The 20,825-nt window shown below is 47.0% G+C and overlaps 1 protein-coding gene across 1 annotated transcript in view; it reads left to right on the top strand.

The window, feature by feature from the left end:
• Positions 1 to 20,825, top strand: part of LOC124722099 (MAM and LDL-receptor class A domain-containing protein 1-like) — a 339,161-nt gene that overhangs the window by 117,764 nt on the left and 200,572 nt on the right. The gene's annotated exons all lie outside the window — the stretch shown is intronic.

The raw sequence follows: 20,825 nt of genomic DNA, 5'->3' as shown, positions 1-20,825 counted from the left end.
TGTAAGTAGGCTGCTTATGTTTTCTTATTGGCAACGTTACGTAGCGCTCTGTATGAAAATCACTGGCTGTGCTGTGTGCGGTCTGTGGCTAGTTTGCATTGTTGTCTGCTATTGTAGTGTTGGGCAGCTGGATGTGAACAGCGCGTAGGGTTGCGCAGTTGGAGGTGAGCCGCCAGCAGTGGTGGATGTGGGGAGAGAAATGGCGGAATTTTGAAATTTGTAAGACTGGATGTCATGAACTGCTATGTATATTATGACTTTTCAACACTATTAAGGTAAATACATTGTTTGTTCTCTATAAAAATCTTTCATTTGCTAACTATGCCTATCAGTAGTTAGTGCCTTCCGTAATTTGAATCTTTTATTTAGCTGGCAGTAGTGGCGCTCGCTGTATTGCAGTAGTTCGAGTAACCAAGATTTCTGTGAGGAAAGTGATTTGTGAAACGTATAAGTTAATGTTAGTCAGGGCCATTCTTTTGTAGGGATTTTTGAAAGTCAGATTGCGTTGCGCTAAAAATATTGTGTGTCAGTTTAAGCACAGTCATGTATAATTGTTCTAAGGGGACGTTTCAAAACGGAGATTTGCCTTTCTTCAACTAGCCTTATAAGATAAATCGTGGGGTCAGTATTGCTTCGAGTGTTACTGCACTTCATTAGAATTCAAACTGGCCTTCTACGAGGACGCGTTTTACCAATTTATTGGGAACCGTGAGTTCTATAGGTGAAACAAGTTGACACTGTTAAACAAAAAACAACTGCTGAAAGGGTTATTGTACCCTCCTCTGTGTCATGCAGTTTAGTGTGCGTGTCGACTACGTCACCTAAGTACGAAGTTACTGTAGTAAGAGCTACAATATTCAGATTTTTCTTACTGTTGTTCCGCCCCTAACTCCACCTCACGACTCCAAGTGTCCTTCCTATATCCGAAATGCCGGGAATAACACGGAGCATATTTCGTCGTATCGTTTTAGTGTGTGTATGCTTCGTTCTAAGGGTGAATACCGCGTAACTCCCTGCATTACACTCACAATCATAAGTGTGTTTTTACGAGTAAACTCCGTAAAGGCTCCAGGATGACAGAACGAGTAATTCAAATTTCGGTCACAGTAACCCTTTGTGCTCTCAAGTGTACCGTATATACAATAGAAGACTGCCAGAATATAGCAAGTGTTGTAATGCAACTGTTAAAAGGTGTAGGTACAGAGAGGTTCAGAGTGATAGGAAAGCGGCATGCACGACGTTACTTATATGAGGAGCGGTCATAGACGACGTCGAAACAGAAATCAATACGTGCCCCAGTACGCAGCGACCTGTCCGCTGCAAGGAGTCCAGGCCACTGGGGAGAAGCCAAGGAGAATAAATTCGCGTCCTCGTCATCAACGCCAGACTCCTTTCACTCTTCGAGATCGACAATAGAGTTTCTAAACAAGTATCCTGTAACTATACAATGTACTTATATGCCAGCGAACACAACAAAATATTGCTGAAACAATATTTTTCACAATCTCGGTATAAAGATACTTTCTCCAGCTTATAGATGCAGGAATAACATTCACACTCGCGCTTCGCGGTCTACGGCACCACCAAATATATTATTATATCGCTTCCGAGAATCACATCGCCTATAAGACTTATCAAACTTCAGCTAGTAAATATTGAACAAGGAATTAAAGACACGCTTCCCGTACAGGTGTGTTGAGTTGGGGAATCACAATAGTTAATCCTCTAAACAAAAAGAAAAACTTGTTTGGTTAATAAGGACATGCAGAAATTGATCTGTTCGTCAGTCGTTATTGCCATGTCTGAAAAACTAGGAAGAAAATGACTGCCAACGAGAAACGAGTCCTAACGGCGCCCTAACTGCTGTGGAATCCGTATTTTTAAGCGAAACAGCAAGGACAGCAGAAGTTAAAACGACGTCTTGAAATAAATTAATCGCTTTGCCGGATTCATCTAACAGAATGTCACCAAATTGTAGGTACCTAAAACTTTTAGAGAGAGAGACAGAGAGAGAGAGAGAGAGAGAGAGAGAGAAGCTAACATAACGATGTGGATACGTCCATAGTATGCTAGTTCTTCTGAAGAAGACGCAGGTGATGCCTTTTCTGAAATGATGCCACTCACGAGTGCATAGCTCCCTGGATTCTAGAATTCAGACAACGCAGCTGTTAACTATTCGATACGAATTTTACTACACATCTGCTAAGAATTAGAACAAAGAAAGAGTGTAGCTATACACATATCGTGTCCACCAATTTCTTTGAAATTTGGAGTACAGAGAAGTAGATCTCATTCCATGTAGCCCTGGAAGCATCATACTAGATCCTGATTACAGCTGTGAAACAAGCAGTCAACTGGTACACCAATTAATCGGGATTAATCGTGGAGATATAGGCGAACGGTGATAACAATGCTAAGGGGTGACATTGCACTCTATAACTAAGATCCATTGTGCATTGGATTTACATGTCCTTTGTTGTGGGTTGGCAGGAGAGCCAACACGGGGGTAATAGAGGAAGCCGAAAGGCACGCGTTTTAGCTAACGCAGGCTGACGTGAGGTCTGGAACAGGACAAGGTATTTAGACTTTAGAAAAACGGACGTAGCTGGTAGAATACTTAACTTTAATCCATTTATGATGAGCGTCGCTCTTGACTGTACATGATTCATAATATCAATAGTAACTGAACATGGCGCCTTGCTAGGTCGTAGAAAATGACGTAGCTGAAGGCTATGCTAACTATCGTCTCGGCAAATGAGAGCGTATTTTGTCAGTGAGCCATCGCTAGCAAAGTCGGTTGTACAACTGGCCTAGTGCTGGGAAGTCTCTCTAGACTTGCCGTGTAGCGGCGCTCGGTGTGCAATCACTGATAGTGGCGACACGCGGGTCCGACGTATACTAACGGACCGCGGCCGATTTAAAGGCTACCACCTAGCAAGTGTGGTGTCTGGCTGTGACACCGCATTCCTCCCCCGCAAATCGGCGGACGGTTGTGGCAAAAGGCTTCCGCCCGCCGTGGGGAGGACCCCATGTTGACGTATGCGACGAGATGGGGAGCCTAACAACAGGCGAGGCTGTGCCACCCGCACCCTGCCATTCGGACCGCAGGGAGCTAGGAAACGCCTGAAAACCTGCTCCAGGGTGCACGCCAACATGCGGTGTATGTGCCCGTAGAGAGACAGGAGGGGCCGAAGGGTCGACCTCCATCGGGCTGGGACACCCGACGGGCGAAGACGACATATAGTCCGGAGCGGGCAAGAGTTCCATGTCGGAGGACAACTGGTCACGGGAAGCGATGGGCGGCGCGTGACCCAGGGAGGCGCCCGGCGGTTGCAGCGACGCGTCCACTGCGGGCGTCGCCGGCGGGAGAAAAGGCGGCGGCGGTGGCGGCGGCGGCGCGTCGCCATGGGGCAAAATGGAAGGCAGCGTCGGTAACACCTGGGGCTGAGGCGAGCCAGTAGATGGGTTCCCAGGGCGCTGACCGGACGGCACTGTCGCTGAAAGCAGACGGGGAGCGGCAGATCCCGTGCGACGACGGAGGCGCAGCTGGTTGAGATGCCGGCGCACCTCACCAGAGGCCCCCAAAACCAGATACATAGCGCGTCCGAGGCAGCGAATAATGCGCCCTTCGAGCCAACGCCGTGAACCTCAATAGTGGCGGTAGTAGACAACGTCGCCTGGGGCAAAAGCAGGTGTCTGCCGCTGCACAGAAACCTGATGCGGCGGATGTAGCAAAGACATCAAGGTTCGATGAGGGTGACCGTGAAGCAACTCAGCCGGCGAGCGACCATCTCGGGGCTGACAGCGATTCGAGGACAAAAAGAGCAATAACGCGTCCTCCCGAGAATGCGACTCTTTCAACTTCAACATCTGTGACTTGAAAGTCCTGACCAATCGTTCAGCGCCACCCTTTGACTGTGGCGAAAACGGCGCGGACGTCAGATGTTGAATACCATTGGCCTTGCAGAATGACTGAAATTCTGCGGACATGAATTGTGGACCATTGTCGGAAACAATAGTCTGTGGAAGACCTTCAATGCAAAAGATAGCAGATAACGCTTGGATGGTGGCAGATGACCTCGTGGAAGACATCCGGACAATAAAAGGAAAATTACTGAATGAATCTACCACAACCAACCATCGAGCATTCCAGAACGGACCAGCAAAATCGATGTGTAAGCGTTACCAGGGGGAAGTGGCTTTTGGCCATGCAAAGAATTTCTGCGGTGGTGCTGGTTGTTGTTCGGCACACACCATGCAAGAAGAGCACATATTCATAATCGCGGCATCGATTCCGAACCAAGTACAGTGCTGACGAGCAAGTTGTTTCGTTCTCACTATACCCCAATGTCCTTGGTGGAGAAGCTGTAAGACAGAGGGCTGTAACGAACGTGGGACCACGACCCTGGACTGATTATTATCAGAGCGCAACAGCAAAACACCACGTCATACAAAAAGACTCTCCTTGTGAGCAAAAAATCGGCGAACCAACGGATCCCTGATCCGTGACTTTGACAAGGGCCTTTGCGTAGCAACAAAACGCAGAACGGTAGCAAGGACAGGGTCGGTAGCTGTGGCTGTAGCGACACGACGAAAATCAATCGGAAACGATTCGACCACGTCATCGGTTTCCGAATCAATGAACATGCAAGCAATTTCGGAGGAATCGAATGCTCTATCCTCAGCAACAGGCAAACGGGACAACGCATCGGCGCTTCCATGCTTAGCAGTGGACCGATACAAGATATCGTAGTGGTACTGTGAGAGGAAAATAGACCAGCAAATGAATTTCTGCGCTGTACGTGGAGGTACAGGCTTGGTCGGATGAAAAAGCGATGTCAAAGGTTTGTCGTCTGTGATGATGGTAAAGTGACGACCATACAAGAAATCATGAAACTTTGTAACACCAAATACGAGAGCCAATGCTTCTTTCTCGATCTGTGAATAATTTCGTTGCGCAGACGAGAGCAATTTGGACGCAAAGGCAATAGGGCGATCGTGCGAACCATCTTTGTGCGCAAGCACAGCACCGATCCCGAAATCCGATGTATCTACCATCAACAAAAGGGGCTTCTGGGGATCGAATGGCGTAAGGCAAGTATTGGAAAGCAACGCCGATTTCAACTGGCGAAAGGCGCGTTCGCATTCCGTCGTCCAGACTAACGGAACACCTTTATGGCGAAAGCGATGAAGCGGAGCTGAAATGAAAGAGGCGTGGGGAACATAGCGATGGTAATAGTGAATTTTGCCCAGCACACTCTGTAGCTGCTTCAAATTCTGTGGCGAAGGCAAGTTTTGTATGGCACGGAGGTGCTCTGGACTGGGATGTATGCCTTGGGCATTGAGTACATGTCATAGATAGGGTAAGTCACGAGCCAAAAACACACATTTGTCCTTCCGCAAGCGAAGACCATTTTGTCGCAAGACCTGAAATAATGTTCTGAGATTGGCTAAATGTTCTTCTTCCGTCTTTCCGGAGATCACAATATCGTCCAGATAGTTTGCTGCAGTAGGGACCGACGCACAAACAGTTTGTAGATATTGCTGAAACAATGCACGGGCGGATGCACACCCGAATGGCAGTCATTTGAATCGATACAAACCAAGATGCGTGTTAACCACCAAAACGCGCTGGGATTCTCCGTCCACCGGTATTTGCAAGTACGCATCTGCTAGGTCCAACTTCGAAAAATATTTACCCGGGCACAGTTTGTCAAAAAGATCTTCCGGGCGGGGTAAAGGAAAAGTTGCAGTCACTAGTTGTGGATTCACTGTTGCCTTGAAGTCCACACAAAGTCTCAATTTTTCCGAAGGTTTTGGCAAAATTACTAAGGGTGATGCCCAGAGAGAAGCCTGCAAACGTTCAATTACACCTTGTGATTCCAAATTGTGTAATGTTTTTGCGACCTCATCACACCATGTGGGGGGAACATTGCGCGCTCTGAAAAATTTCGGTTGCGCGTTTACTTTCAGTTCCAAATGTGCTTTATAGTTCTTAGCGCAACCGAGGCCTGGTGCAAAAATGTCTGCAAATTCTTCAGAGAGACGAGAAACACTGTCTGAAGGCAAAGTCTGGTTCACTGATAGGACCTGATTTACTATAGACAAGTTAAACAACTGAAATAAATAGCAATCAAACAATTCCACTGCAGAAGAAGAACGAAGGACGTAAAATGACACAAATTTTGTTTGTCCCTTGTATGTTGCAAGCAGGCTGCACTGTCCTAACACAGGGATCTCTGGACCTGCATAGCTAGTTAACAGTTGCGGCACGCAACGGAGGTGTGCCCAGCAGTTTGTAAGTGCCTTGATTGATCAGTGAAACTGCAGCCCCGGTATCGAGGTGGAATGGTATAACTTTGCTGCTAATGTCCAAGTCCACAAAAAGTTTATTGTCCTGCTGACAACAAGAGCGACTGTCTCGTGCAACGTGAACTGACACTGGTACAAAATCACTTGCGACTTGACGGGAGTGCCGGCAACGTCGACGCACATTATTTGTGGGATGAACACAGTCACTGTTAGAGAGAGTGGCACTGGGCAGAGTGGCATGAACTATATGAATTGCCATGGGCGAAGTGTCGCGAACCTGAGTATCCTTGGTTCGATTCCGATTCCGGCACGAAGCAAAGGGCTTGGAATGGTTTTGAGCTTCCTATCTGAGCTTTTTCTGGCAAACACTTTGAACATGTCCTTTTTTATTACAGTAAAAGCAAATAGCCTGGCGTGACTGGCAATTCTCACGCGAATGTCTAGTAGCACACCGCGGGCATGATTTTAGCACTGCATTTGCTTGCCGGCACAGTACACGTGGCTGAGGGCCTGGTGGCAGCGGCGCGGCCGGGCGCGAGGACTGTTAACCTGACACACGGGTGGCGAAGTTTCAAATGATTCCTGAGCAAAGTCAAGTGTGTCCTGCCGATCCAATATGTCCATCACTTGTTGAAGGGAGGGATTGACTAGTTTCAAAATCTGTTCCCTTATACGAACATCAGAAACGTTCTGTGCAATTGCATCATGTACCATAGTATCTGAGTAAGAGAGTCCACATTCACACTCAAAAGCACAATCCCTAGTAAGGCCTTGCAAGGTTGCAACCCTCTCCTGATTAGTCTGACCTGCCGCATGTTTTGTACGAAAGAAGGTATACCGTTTGGCAACTACATTGACTGATTCTTTGAAATATGCATCTAATGCAGACAAAATTTCGTCGTAGGACAGAGTTGCTACGTCGCGTCGGGGAAATAATTTGACCATCACATGGTACGTGTGCACCCCTATGGAGGATAACAAAAAAGGCTGCCGCTCGTTACCTTGAATTCCGTAGGCGGCGAGATGGAATCCAAATTGGCGTGACCACTCTGTCCAACTTTCCAGTGCAGCATCAAAAGGATGCAAAGTTGGTGCAACCGCTTGTTGTGGCTGCGTGAGCGGTGGAGCGCCGGCTGCCGCGTCGTTTTGCATTGCACGTTGACCCTGGACGAGCTGTCCAAGGGCATCCAGTGAGGCCTGCGTCTGCTGATTCTGTAAGCGATAAAATTCGGACAGTACATCTGGAGATGGTGGCGAAGCCAATACACAAGTAAATCGGGGCAGTATAGTTACGAACGCGGTGTTGCCTCGTCGCCAATGTTGTGGGTTGGCAGGAGAGCCAACACCGGGGTAATAGAGGAAGCCGAAAGGCACGCGTTTTAGCTCACGCAGGATGGCGTGAGGTCTGGAACAGGACAAGGAATTTAGACTTTAGAAAAACGGACATAGCTGGTAGAATACTTAACTTTAATCCATTAATGATGAGAGTCGCTCTTGACTGTACATGATTCATAATATCAATAGTAACTGAACATGGCGCCTTGCTAGGTCGTAGCAAATAACGTAGCTGAAGACTATGCTAACTATCGTCTCGGCAAATGAGAGCGTATTTTGTCAGTGAACCATCGCTAGCAAAGTCGGTTGTGCAACTGGGCGAGTGCTAGGAAGTCTGTCTAGACCTGCCGTGTGGCGGCGCTCGGTCTGCAATCACTGATAGTGGCGACACGTGGGTCCAACGTATACTAACGGACCGCGGCCGATTTAAAGGCTACCACCTAGCAAGTGTGGTGTCTGGCTGTGACACCACATTCTTAAAAGACAAATTCGGAGGAAAAGAATGCTTCTGATCTACATCAACATCTATATACAGCAGGTCGCCTGATGGTGTGTGCATGTGCGGCAGGGCGGGGGGGGGGGGGGGGGCTGTTGCCACCTCCAGGAAGAAATGGTACGCTGGAGTTGGCTGAGCATCTTCATGATGCTTTTCTTTGAATCTTCTCTATTTCCTCTAGCACCTTATCTGGTACAGATCCCAGACTGCCTGGTTGGTTGGTTGGTTGGGGAGGTGGGGATAAGGGACCAGCCAACAAGGTCATGAGTCCCTCAATCCACGGGTGGTGCATCTAGAAGTAGAGACTTCCACTGAGAATGTTTTGTGATCTAGTCGGGAGGTTCATACAGAAAAGTGAGAATGCTAAAAACATAATGGACATCTGTTGTACAGTCAGTAATAAAAGGAAGATGACGAAAATATAGAAGTCAGCAGGTGGACGTCTACGGGACTCAGCATGGACAGAAAATATCCTACCCACAGCTGTCCCACTCCTAATCTATTGCAATCAAGAGCGCCCAATACTGAACAGAGTGCAACATCTAGAATATAAAATTTGGTGCTCCAGAAAGGAGGTAAACAGAATCTAAAACCAATTAAAACACAGCAAAAGATGGCTAAACAGTAGAAGGTAGGGTCAAGGAGCCCCCAGACCTAGTGAACAGTGCGAGACACCTCTTTCCCAACCACCCTGCTCCTGATCTGGATGTAGACTATAACCTTATAACTGAGACTAAAAACCATTTTCACCAGGAAAGCTGAGAACAAGGTCAGCCATCCGCGAATCTTCCGCCAACATCAAAGGCAATGAGTCTGGAAGATCATATTTAGCACAGAGGACCAAAAGAGGGAGCATTCCCCCAAGACGAGAGCTATTGTCTGCAAGTTTCTACAACCACAATGTTAGGGTAGCTAGTTACGAAAAATAAAACTGTAGGTTAACCTGATATGACCGGCGTGGAGACGACATAGGACTGTGGATCCCTTTTGGAATAAGCGGAAGGAAGAGCACCATGCTGTAGTAGTCTCCTTGAGTGTGTGGGGTTTGTTAGATCGGGCAGTGGCTCACTAGATGTCGTTCCATTTCAGAGTGAACAGAGATCTTATGTGAACCCGCAAATCCACATCAGGGATTGGCAAAACGAAGGGTGAGCGAGTATGTGCTCCTCTAGTCTAACGGTCAGCCAGCTAATTCCCAGGGATATGCAAATGACTTGGGACCCAGAGGAAGACAGCAGAGCAGGTAGCACGACGAAGGTCAGAGAGTCGGTCATGAATAGCAGACCAATGGTTGTCAAGAATAACATTGATCAAAAACATGGAGACTGGTCGTTGAGTGAGTACATATTAAAACATGATCAAGGCAGGCCCATTTAATAAAGTGGAAGGCTCTGCTAATGGCTGTCAGTTCCGCTGTAAACACACTAAATGTCCCCATTAGCGAATGGCGTTCCATACTTGCAGTAGATATAAAAGCATATCCCATCTACTACCCAGCTTTATAGCTGTTGGCCTAAAAGATGGTAGCACACTGGAACTCTTAAAGAACAGGATGTGACAGATGCCAAAAGGTCAGACGTTTAACAGAGACTTTAGGATCTTAGAAGAGATCTGTCCTAATCTATGACCTAGGCGTCATCCAAGGGTGAGTACCTGAGAAAGAAATATGGAGTACAGTCCAAGGATGTGAAATGGAGACCTTGGAAGAGGGAAGCGAGGCAATTCCAACTGCTAATTGTACCTGATGGTAGGGTATGTGGGATGATCAGGGAACTGTCAAATGGTGACTGCATGGGAGAACAAGAGCTGATACTGTCGAATCTGAAGAGGGAAGACCGTCCCCTCCCCCTCACTTCGACGGGACTAATCTGAAACGCACCACTGGTCAGACACACGCCACTATGATGGAATGGGCCTAACAGTTTCAAAGCTAAAGGAACTGCCGAACCATAAACCTGGCAACCAGAGTCTAGTCAGGACGAAAACAGAGTCCGGTAAATACGGATAAGAGTAGTACAGTCTGCACCCCAAGATGTGTGGGCAAGGAAGCAGACAGTGTTAAACTTCTGCATGCAGCTAGTCTTCAGATGGCGAATACATGGCAGCTATCTCAACTTTTTACTAAAAAGGAGGCCCAAGAAACGGTGCTGGGTATGTAAGTAAAGTTCTGGTTCAGGATGGACCATGGTACGATGGCAGAAATGTATGACCTACGTTTTCGTTGGAGAGAAGTGGAAACCATGGTAAACAGCCCATGCAGAAGTCTGTCTGATGGTACCTTGGAGCTGGCGTTCAGTAGAGGCTACCGAGTGGGAGCTGTACCAAATGTTAAAATCTTCGATATGCGATGCAGGGGCGACCAGCAGCCCATCGCAGGTGACTAGTCCATTGATGGCAGTGAGCACGAGAGTGACACTCAACACAGAGCTGTGTGGGATGCCGTTCTCTTGGATCCATGGGGAGCCGAGTGAAGTGCCGACTCTAACCCAGAACAACCGGTCGGATTTTCTGACGAATAAAGATCGGTATGGGACTCAAAAGCACCTGTCGCGGAGGGTAAGTAAAACGTGATGTCGCCAAGTTGTGTCATATACCTTATGCAGGTCAAAAACGACTGCGATAAGGTGTTCGGATTTAGAAAATGCCCTTCAGATTGCAGATTCCAACCTAAGCAGACGGTTAGTTGTGAATTGTCCCTCCCGGAAATCAGACTGATAGATGGAAAAAAAGGCTCCAAGATTAGAGAACCTGGCATAATTTGCAGACAACCATCCTTACAAGCAACTGGCATAGTACACTGGTCAGGCTAATCGGCCAATGACTGTCTGTAGATTGGTTTCTTGCGTGGCTTAAGATCTGGGACGACTACGTTATCTCTCCATCTACATCTACATAGTTTCTCTGCAATTCACACTTGACTGCCTGGCAGAGGGTTCATCGAACCATTTTCGTACTACTTCTCTACCATTCCACTCTCGAATGGCGCATGGGAAAAAGGAACACCTAAATCTTTCCTTTTGAGCTCTGATTTTTCTTATTTTATTATGAGGATCATTTCTCCCTACATAGGTGGGTGTCAACAAAATATTTACGCATTCGGAAGAGAAAGGTGGTGATTGAAATTTCTTAAATAGATCTCGCCGCAAAGAAAACCACCCTTGTTTCAGTGACTGCCACCCCAACTCGCGTATCATATCAGTGACACTCTCACCCCTATTGCGCGATAACACGAAACGAGCTGCCCTTCTTTGCACTTTTTCGATGTCCTGCGTCAATCCTACCTGATAAGGATCCCACATCGCACAGCAATATTCCAGCAGAGGGTGGACAAGTGTAATGTAGGCTGTCTCTTTAGTGGGTTTGTCTCATCTTCTAAGTGTTCTGCCAACAAAGTGCAGTCTTTGTTTCGCCTTCCCCACAATATTATCTATGTGGTCTTTCCAGTTTAAGTTGCTCGTAATTTTAATTCCTGGGTATTTAGTCGAATTGACAGCCCTTAGATTTGTGCGATTTATCGTATACCCAAAATTCATTGAATTTCTTTTAGTACCCATGTGGATGACCTCGCACTTTTCTTTGTTTAGTGCCAATTGCCATTTTTCGCACCATACAGAAATTCTCTCTAGATCATTTTGTAATTGGAATTTATCGTCTGATGATTTTACTGGACGGTAAATTACAGCGTCATCTGCAAACAATCTAAGGGGGCTGCTCAGAATATCACCTAGACCATTTATGTAAATCAGGAAGAACAGAGGGCCTATGACACTATCTTGCGGAACGCCAGATATCACTTCTGTTCTACTCGATGGTTTACCGTCTATCACTACGAAATGTGACCTCTCTGAGAGGAAATCACGAATCCAGTCACACAGCTGAGACGATACGCCATATGCACGCAATTTGATTAATAGTCGCTTGTGAGGAACGGTATCAAAAGCCTTCTGGAAATCTAGGAATATGGAATCGATCTGAGATCTCTTGTCGACAGCACTCATTAATTCATGGATATTTTCTGAGTCCGTTTTAGTTATGTATCAATAAGTCATTTTCTTCAAGGTGATTCACAATGTTCGAGTACAGTGTATGCTCCAAAATCCTACTGCAAATTGAGGTCAGTGATACTGGTCTGTAATTCAATGGGATACTCCTATTTCCTTTCTTGAATATTGGTGTGACCTGTGCTACTTTCCAGTCTTTAGGAACAGACCTTTCGTCAAGTGAGCGCTTGTATATGATTGCTAAGAAAGGCGCTATTGTGTCTACCTACTCTCAAATGAACCTGATTGCTATACCATTTGGACCGGAAGACTTGCTCAAAAATGGTTCAAATGGCTCTGAGCACTATGGGACTTAACAGCTGTGGTCATCAGTCCCCTAGAACTTAGAACTACTTAAGCCTAACTAACCTAAGGACATCACTCACATCCATGCCCGAGGCAGGATTCGAACCTGCGACCGGAGCAGTCGCGCGGTTCCGGACTGCGCGCCTAGAACCGCGAGACCACCGCGGCCGGCGGAAGACTTGCCTTTCTGAAGTGATTTGTTTCGCAACATTTAAGATATCTACTTTTATGTCACTCATGCTAACAGGTGTTCTAGTTTCGAATTGTGGAATATTTACTTCGTCTTCTTTCGTGAAGGAATTACGGAAAACTGTATTTAGTAACTCCGCTTTAGTGGCACCATCATCGGTAACATTTCCATCGCTATCGCGCAGTGACGGTATTGACTGTTTTTTGCCACTGGTGTACTTTAAATATGACCAGACTCTCTTTGGGTTTTCTACCATATTTTTAGACAACGTTTCATAGTGGAAACTATTAAAATCATCTCGCATTGACGTCTGCACTAAATATCGAGCTTCCGTGAAACTTAAACAGTCTTGGGGATTTTGCGTTGTTCTGAATTTGGCATGCTCTTTTCGTTGCTTCCACAATAGTGTTCTGACGTGTTTTGTGTACCACGGTGGATCAGTCCCGTCTCTTATTAACTTATGGAGTGTAGATCTATCTGTTGCTGTCGATACTGTATCATTGAATTTAAGCTTTATCTGGTCTACACTTACATGATTAGCTTGGAAGGAATGGAGACGCTCTCTTATGAAGGCTTTAAGCGAATTTTTATCTGCTATTTTAAATACATATATTTTGCGTTTATTTTTAGTGGTTTTGATTGATATGATATTGAGCCTCGCTACAATGACCTTGTGTTCACTAATCCCTATATCCGCCATTGCAAAAGGAAGGAATCTTGGAACATGATACGGTTGAAGACACTGAGTAGATGCTGCCATTGGCGAACATTCAGGTGTTGGATCATACGATTGGGAATAGGATCAGGGCCTGGGGCTGTGTTATGAGACGAAGAAAGAGCCTGAATTAGGTCTCAGTCAATGAAGGCTTCATCACAGTATTCAGCTTGGGGAGGTGTGATACGTAAGGGAACGTCTTCAATTTGTTGCTTCTGCAGTACAAAGGTACCCGGAGAGGAAGAGGACATCGATGTTCTCGCACAGTGGGTCGCAAGATGTTCTGCAAGAACCACCGAACTGGTACAGAGACCACCATGTATGACAAGACACAGGACAGATGTTGATCGTTGTTGGCTCATTAAGACCATGGAGCTTGACTCACACCAGAGATGAAGAGGGATACAACTCCAGGGAGGAGACGTAGTGCTCCTAGTATTCCTTCTTAATGTGTTGATTATGTAGTGGGCCCTGACATCAAGTGGTTGAAAAGTGATAAGGCTGGTCTGCGGAGGAAGTCGTTTGATTCGTTGCAGGCCTTGTGGGCGATATTAAATAGCTGTTGAAATGTCTTTTGTACTCCATGGCACTGGCCATGGGGATCTCTAGAAAGGGGAACAGCAGTTTCAGTGGATGGATGATCGCGTCTGAGACGCCTTGCACGACCTCATCAACATAATCCGACAGAGAGGCGGCGAATGCCATTGCAGAGGCATACAAAGGCCAGAAGGCTCTGTGAAGTACCCAACAAGCTGATCTGTCCGGAGGTGGCAAGGAAACGCCAGGGTGATCAAAAAGTGTTCACTGTCAACAAGGTCGTCGTGTAGTGACCTATGTAGTGGTGCCACAAGCTTAGGGGAAATGTTTATTTGATCGATAGCTGAAAAATTGCCATGGACAGCACTGAAGTGGGTAGGAGAACCATCACTGAGGAGGCACAGATCACGGTCTGTGAGAAGCTGGTCAATTAGAAGGCTCCTCCAAGATGAAGTGGTACTCCTCCACAGCATTGAATTACCCAAGCAGGAGAAAAGGGTGCAAAGTCGTTGAATTAATATGGTCAATTCAACATAAGTCAGTACCCTCCCTGGTAGTAGGTAAATGTCGCAAATGGTAATTGCTGAGGTCATTTGCACCCGGACCACTATTGCCTCCAAAGAGGTACAAAGTGGAATCCATTCACTGACAACATCTGTACAAACTAAAGTACAGACCTCTCCAGATGGCCTCTAAGGACCAGCATGTCTCCAACAGAATGCGCAATGACCATGGAATGTTGGAGAATGATCATCAGTGAAATGCATTTTGAGGAGAGTGCAGCAAACAGCAGAAGAGAAGATAAGATGTTGAGTTCAGGCAGGTGACTGTAGCACCCACTGCGATCCCACAGAATGATCACATAACTGGCGGCCAGGTTAGTCATGTATGGGTCAGTAGAACTGATCACACTGTGGGATCATTGCCTATCACCAGCAGGGATTGAGCCACATCCACTAACATCAGCTCACAATCCGACTGCTTGGGGGGACCTGGACCCTCCAGGGAGCCTTCTCCCGATTATTCTTCTTCCTCTTCTTTCCCTTCTTAACCTTTGGTGGGCAAGATTGGTTCAAGGGGCATATGAAGAATGGGCAGCCCTGGGACACACAGGCCATGGGTCTTTCAGCCATTGTTTGGCAGCTCGCCTCTTGTCCCCTGTCAGGGAGAGGTACCCTGAGAGGAAGCCCTGTCACTGCTGGACGCTGAAGAAAAAGAAGAAGAAGAAATCTCTGGTCAGATGCTGGAAGTGCTTCCAAAAGAACATGGGGAAGGAGGGTGGTGGGAGATCTGGTTTGGGGAAGGTAGAGGTAGGAAGGGTGACGCGACAGTCGTGATTTTAGCATAATTGATCGTGATGTCCACAAGATGCAGGCATTCATATTTCCTTTGTGCCTCATTATATGATAGGTTTGTTCTCCTGCAACTTCTATTCTTTCTCGAAAACTGGGCATTCTGGCAAATGTGGAGGGGATACTGAGTAAAGATGCCACATAAAGGCGACGTTCACAAGTATTACTTACGTGTTCTGATCGTCCACAGTTGCTGCATTTTGGTTCTGCCGTGCAGTGGGATGACATATGCCCAAAGCACGAACATCTGAATCACCTTGTAGACGGTGTGACATATAGTTCTCATCACACCTGTATCCCATGACCTTAATCTTCTCCAGGAGGACATTCCTCTCAAAGGCACCTGTATCCACACAATAATCATTGGGGCCTTTTTGTACACGTCTGAGAAAATGTATGCCTCGCTGGTGGAGGTTAGTCTAGGGCTCCTAATCTGTTTGGAGCGTAACATCTCTGTGGAAAATGATTCCTTAGAGCTTGTTCAAAGTTTTTATGGTAGAATGGTCATAGGTATATCACTTAGACATACACATGCCTGAAGAGATATCGATTGGGCAGCTGAGGAAGGCTTACTTAACAACGAACCATTTCACAGAATCAACTTCTCCTAATTTTTCTTCAATGATTTCTTCAAATAATAATCGTTTCTTTGCAGTAAAAGTATGTCAGTCAATCAGGGTACATTCCAAGTACTGGGTGGAGTATTCGTTCCCAAATATCTGGCTTCTCCCTCTTCCCACAGCCTAGCCAGGGAAAGAAACGTCACGGAATCGTATCGCTTTGCATTGTAATAATCTTTTCTATCTGAAGAAATTGCTGGGGCCCTGCCTCCGCCAGCGGAAGGAAGTTTAATTCACTTCATAAGCGAATCTTCTGCCATGGTACCTCCCACTAAGAATGGAGGCTTTCCCTGCAGGCGACACCCAGCCACAGCAATAGTTACCTGCCCAGTAAACTGTTGCCTGGAGTACCCGTACCTCAGCCATGATGGGCACATACTCCTCGGCTTGCTTGGGGAGTTTCCATTTCAGGCATGAACAGTGTGATTCCTGCATGGTCAGGGGCGGCCACTATGCAGGTACTTGACGATGTGGTTTTGAGCATAGTACCTGCATGATCCGCATCCCGGCAAAACTTGGAAAAGGAATAGTAAGTCACATCCAGCAAGGGGACCATATTGTTAAGAACGAGAAGTTGTAGAATACCAGAAGGGATGAAAGCCAGTGTTCAAAATTACAAACTAGACCCAAGCACAATCGCCACCAAGAAGACCGTCCAATGGACACGCAGAGAGGAAAAAAGAATAGTAGAAGGACAGCCTTGCAACACAGAAAGCGAAGTAGCACTGCAAGGGCTGGGGCCCGTTGGTGGCCAAGCACGTACTCACAGAAGGGATGTGATCCCCATGGGGGTTCAAGGATTAAAAGTTACCTTGCAGAACTGAAGTTACAACGCTCACGAATTTGATTCGTAATTTAACCAGAGAAAAAACCGTGACAAATTTTCCTGAGTTCATGAATCTATGGAACATTCTGTCTAGAATTTTTTTTTGTCAGTGCAATGCTCATTAAAAGACTTGCATGACAAACTCGAAAATATAGTTAATTTACGACAAATTCAGACAATAACCACTACTGGTGAGGTATGACAGTATCTGGACACACAATTTTACGTCAAAGCAGTGCTGTTCTGCCCCATCCTATGGGACGAATTATCCTACCACAAAAAAATACATCGTAATACTGTCAGAGACACACTAGGGATGTATGTTCTTGCACGAAGTAACCGTAAGTCTTGTCGTTAATTTCTAGCTCCCTGAAAAAATCTGCCGTATATTGATACCATATCGACCAAAAGTTATGATCTGGTGGAAAAATATCGATCTAATAATTCAAGTTGCACTAATGGCACATCACACATCTGTTTTGACCCCATGCGGTAGCTCTTAATATCGTCAGAACTCCAAAGTCTATTGTGTTGCAGGTTCAAATGCATCGATAAATGCAGTCATGTTGCATAAGAAAAAAGAGCGTTTCCAAATACACATCTCCATAATGTCCGGACTGCAGTAGGCGAACACAGTACTGATGACGACCAACAGTACTGAATTGCTCGATTTTTGCATTTCCGTTGCGTTGGAAGGTTTCAGTATCCCTCTGTGGACAGGTCTGTAACCAGATGCTACTTATATATTAATCTGAAGGACTTCTTTACATGTTTTCTCCCAACTTGTCTATCTTGTTCTCGGTTAAAACCGAGACGCCACTTGCCATTGAATCCGAGCAAAGGGCCAGCATGACATGAGGCGATCACAGCTTGCCTAGGGAGGTATCAGATCCCGCGCAACGCCAGAGACAATACTTGCGTTGTACATCAAACATCGGGTACATGGAATGTGTAATAGTGCTAAGAATCTAATTCCTGAAGGGTTGTACATTAAGCATCTGGTATATGGGATCTGCAGTAGTAATATGTATCTAACTCCTGAAGCACTTCAGTGCACCGTTAAATGGTTAAGGTTGTTCTCTGTTTGCCTCAGAAAAACTTCGACAGAAAAGAGAGTAATAACTCTTCATGACGCGCTGAGTATTCATTTTTCATTTAAATATGACACGCTCCACTTTATTTATACACTCCTGGAAATGGAAAAAAGAACACATTGACACCGGTGTGTCAGACCCACCATACTTGCTCCGGACACTGCGAGAGGGCTGTACAAGCAATGATCACACGCACGGCACAGCGGACACACCAGGAACCGCGGTGTTGGCCGTCGAATGGCGCTAGCTGCGCAGCATTTGTGCACCGCCGCCGTCAGTGTCAGCCAGTTTGCCGTGGCATACGGAGCTCCATCGCAGTCTTTAACACTGGTAGCATGCCGCGAGAGCGTGGACGTGAACCGTATGTGCAGTTGACGGACTTTGAGCGAGGGCGTATAGTGGGCCTGCGGGAGGCCGGGTGGACGTACCGCCGAATTGCTCAACACGTGGGGCGTGAGGTCTCCACAATACATCGATGTTGTCGCCAGTGGTCGGCGGAAGGTGCACGTGCCCGTCGACCTGGGACCGGACCGCAGCGACGCACGGATGCACGCCAAGACCGTAGGATCCTACGCAGTGCCGTAGGGGACCGCACCGCCACTTCCCAGCAAATTAGGGACACTGTTGCTCCTGGGGTATCGGCGAGGACCATTCACAACCGTCTCCATGAAGCTGGGCTACGGTCCCGCACACCGTTAGGCCGTCTTCCGCTCACGCCCCAACATCGTGCAGCCCGCCTCCAGTGGTGTCGCGACAGGCGTGAATGGAGGGACGAATGGAGACGTGTCGTCTTCAGCGATGAGAGTCGCTTCTGCCTTGGTGCCAATGATGGTCGTATGCGTGTTTGGCGCCGTGCAGGTGAGCGCCACAATCAGGACTGCATACGACCGAGGCACACAGGGCCAACACCCGGCATCATGGTGTGGGGAGCGATCTCCTACACTGGCCGTACACCACTGGTGATCGTCGAGGGGACACTGAATAGTGCACGGTACATCCAAACCGTCATCGAACCCATCGTTCTACCATTCCTAGACCGGCAAGGGAACTTGCTGTCCCAACAGGACAATGCACGTCCGCATGTATCCCGTGCCACTCAACGTGCTCTAGAAGGTGTAAGTCAACTACCCTGGCCAGCAAGATCTCCGGATCTGTCCCCCATTGAGCATGTTTGGGACTGGATGAAGCGTCGTCTCACGCGGTCTGCACGTCCAGCACGAACGCTGGTCCAACTGAGGCGCCAGGTGGAAATGGCATGGCAAGCCGTTCCACAGGACTACATCCAGCATCTCTACGATCGTTTCCATGGGAGAATAGCAGCCTGCATTGCTGCGAAAGGTGGATATACACTGTACTAGTGCCGACATTGTGCATGCTCTGTTGCCTGTGTCTATGTGCCTGTGGTTCTGTCAGTGTGATCATGTGATGTATCTGACCCCAGGAATGTGTCAATAAAGTTTCCCCTTCCTGGGACAATGAATTCACGGTGTTCTTATTTCAATTACCAGGAGTGTATTTAGACCTGACTACTTGATAACCAGAAGTAAATATGTAACAAGCTGTTCTAACATGTTTATTACATACTGACCAGTGAACCGTAATAAAACTGGTGGAAGCTATACGTACACTATGTGATCAAAAGTATCGAGACACTCCTATGTTATACGGAATTGACCACTAGATGTCAGGGGAGGCGGACCTGCCAGTACAAATGGAGGAAGGGAGTATTCTGCCATCAGCAGAATAACAGTAACGGAAGAATGTTCTGGTCAGGAGAGCTTAGTCACTTCGAACGTGGACTAGTAACTGGATGTCATCTGAATAGTAAATTCATCAGGAACATTTCAACCCTTCTAAGGCTGCCCAAGCCGACTGTTGGTGATGTGCCTGTGGGGTTTTGACTGTGAAGTGATAAAGCGAAGGAACAACAACAGTAAACAAAGACTGATCAGCCACAATCTACTGATGGACAGGGGCCGTCTAGCATTACGGAGGGTTGTTGTAATAACTCTCACGAAATCGGCGGAAGGAATTACAGGCGAGTTCCAAAGTGCTACCAGTAGTCCAGCTAGCACAATGACTGTGCATAAGGAGATAAAAACAATGGGGTGCCATGGCAGAGCACCTCCTCATCTGCCATACTTCCTTAGTCATTGCGAGACGACACTTGCGGTGGTGTAAAGAGCGATTTCTTTGGACAGTGGGCGACTGGAAACGAGTGATTTGGAGTCATGAATCCCGATACACCCTGCGGAAATCCGATGAAACGATCTGAGAACGTTAACTGTCATCATGTGTTATGTCAACAGTGAAATACCGCAGTTCGTTCCGCGAAGCGGAAGGGATAACATCAGCGCGCTAATACGGTATAAACACTCCCTACTCGGGTAATGCTCGTTTAGTATAAATAGCGCTAATTCGCACCGGTATTTTTTATGCTTCTACAGGCTCTGCCACATCGTTAAAACTTGGGCTACGCTGCGATCACCACCATGGGCGGTAGTGATTGCAGTCCCCTGCTACACAAACGCACCAAATCAGCCGCATAGTGTCGCAGTGGATACTAGTGCACATCATGTATCAATCAGTGAAGTGATCAGGGATGCAATCATGACGCCCCACAACACAGACACACACCAACCTGTTCCACCTGTCGATGCACCTACAAGAGACCTGCAGCCACGCCCGGGTTCCCGGGTTCGATTCCCGGCCGGGTCAGGGATTTTCTCTGCCTCGTGATGGCTGGGTGTTGTGTGATGTCCTTAGGTTAGTTAGGTTTAAGTAGTTCTAAGTTCTAGGGGACTGATGACCATAGATGTTAAGTCCCATAGTGCTCAGAGCCATTTTTTGACCTGCCGCCCACGCTGAAACGTCAACATGACTGCACAGAGAAGGGAGAACAAGACGACCAACGGGACAAAATGGAGAAAGTGTTACGTGTAGACGCCACTCAAGATGGAACCATCAGCCACCAACATTTAAGTTGCACTGTTAACTTTACT

This window comes from Schistocerca piceifrons, chromosome X (assembly GCF_021461385.2).
Source record: "Schistocerca piceifrons isolate TAMUIC-IGC-003096 chromosome X, iqSchPice1.1, whole genome shotgun sequence".
NCBI lineage: Eukaryota > Metazoa > Arthropoda > Insecta > Orthoptera > Acrididae > Schistocerca > Schistocerca piceifrons.
The sequence above is the reverse complement of the archived record's forward strand: the minus strand, read 5'-3'. Positions and strand labels throughout refer to the sequence as shown.